At 49.0% G+C, this 2,106-nt stretch overlaps 1 pseudogene; it reads left to right on the top strand.

Moving 5' to 3' along the window:
• On the top strand, positions 1 to 123 carry LOC136663288 (5S ribosomal RNA; annotated as a pseudogene).
• Positions 124 to 2,106: the final 1,983 nt, after the last annotated feature.

Here is a 2,106-nt window from a genome sequence, read left to right as displayed (position 1 = left end):
GCCAACCATCTCCCTATACTGAACGCTATCTCCCGATCTCGTCTGATCTCGGAAGCTAAGCAGAGTCAGGCCTGGTTAGTACTTGGATGGGAGACCGCCTGGGAATACCGGGTGCTGTAGGCTTATACCATAGTCTTTCGAGACTGAAGGTTGCCAACCATCCAGATATATCATTGCCTTTTGCGTGCAGTAGACAGAACAGAGGCTGCCGAGGAAGGGCAAAAGTTCTGATCAGCACCTTGTGCCCAAAGAGGTTTATCTCGAGCTTCTTCCTTGGCACATCTTTGCATCCCGTCCGGTTTGGGTTGGTACATTTAGCCCCGTTCAAAGCCAGCTGGCTTGAAACACACAAACACAGCTTTGAGCGGTGCCTTCACCGGTTTCTCAGATGCTTTCCGCAGGGACGCCGCTGGTTGACTCAACATCAGGTGAGGAGAGACCTCTGTTAGCCTTGCAGCGGCATCTATACGGGCCTCGAGAGGGGAACTGCAGACCGGAGTCCGTAGGCGGCAGCAACCTGCAAAGCCTCTTCCGCTCTCAGAAGTGCTTCGGCGTGTTCTTTTGACCCTTCCCCAGGGTGATAAAATCTTCTCCTAAAAGGTTTGGCGCATTTGTTGTCTTTGCATAAATGAGAATTAGATGCATCGGCTCTCTGTCCAATTACACACCGTGAGGAGCAGAGATGTGGTGCCCTGTGGCGACTCGTGATTCATCGTATAGACGAGCGCCTCAAATTCCGCAGGGCAGTAAAAACACCCTTCAGAAACGACTGGATTTCATGCATTGATTTTATTCTATTTTACTTTTGCTTCTCCCCCCACCCTCGTCCATTTGATGGGAAGCCATTTACACAGATAAGCAAGGTTGTCTTGCTTCCAAGAGTCACCGAAACACCGGGGACTTCAGCTTGTGACTCAGTGAGTTATCTGACACGCACAGGCCTCTTTTCTTGTGTGGCTACCGTGTGGCAAGGAGGCCTCGGAGGAAAGCAAAAGACACAGCGACAGGAAATCTGGGTCTCTGGCCTTTGCAGCCTCACTTGAATTCATAAGCAGCATACACCCTGAGGAAAAGAAAATGGAATTGTTGCATTCAGAGTGACCCCAAATGCACACACGCACGATTCTTTGGATTTTTGGAGAGGCAAACAAACAGGCGACAGGGGAATTCAGAGGACTTCAAACGTTTACTCGTTTGCAAACGGGACCCCCCCCCCACACACACACACTTGGAGGACCCCGAAGGATTACAAGGATCCAGGTTTTATAGGGTCTTTTAGATAGGGGAGGGGGGGACAGGAGCACACAAAGAGAGCAAAACACATCCATGGGAAGACCAACAGGCCCACAAACAACATTTGGCATTGTTATCAGCTCAACATCTTGGAGGGCAATTCGATACACATGGGCAATTTGTTTACAGAGATATTCATTACAAAGGATCTGGTACTCTATGCATCCCTTTTATTTGTTTATGGCTCTTATTTATGACTCTCTGTTTACCCTTGTGAACCCAGACCTACAGCTAGCTGGCTCTCTGAGAGGGATAGCTTTTGGTCAGAGGAGAGCCTTATGGGTGAACTGAGCACCTTGGGATATTTCCATATTGTGAGCTGGGCATATTGATATCAAGAGGATTCTTAATGCTGCCGAAATGGCAGGAGACAAGAAATTCTTCCAGCCAGCCCCTTTGATCTCTCCCCCCAAAGCTGTCACTGGTATGCGGGTGCCTGAGGACAAACCTGAAATCCCCTACAGCCAAATCCAGCACATCTTTTGTCTTTGGCATGTTCGAAACAAAGAAAGCTGCTTTGCCCTTGGTCCACCTCACAACAGCTCTCCAGGATTTCAGAGAAAAAGCTTCCTCTGTTCTACCTGAATCTGGGATCTTTTGATGGGCTCTGCAAGTAAGATACAACCCCTGTCCTTTGCAGTCTATCAAATGAGCTGCACACTGACTCCTATGGTCTTTTCTATGGTCTCTTGTGATGTCACTTCCAGCTTCAGGAAGACTTGTCTGGGTTCTGCAGCTCTGCTTCTACCAACTGTCTGAGTTGGCATCCTTCAGTCTCGGAAGACTATGGTGTCACGCTCTGAATGGTGGTTC

This window comes from Tiliqua scincoides, chromosome 12 (assembly GCF_035046505.1).
Source record: "Tiliqua scincoides isolate rTilSci1 chromosome 12, rTilSci1.hap2, whole genome shotgun sequence".
NCBI classification, from domain to species: Eukaryota; Metazoa; Chordata; class Lepidosauria; order Squamata; family Scincidae; genus Tiliqua; species Tiliqua scincoides.
Note: the sequence above shows the minus strand (reverse complement) of the source record. Positions and strands in the feature narration are given on the sequence as shown.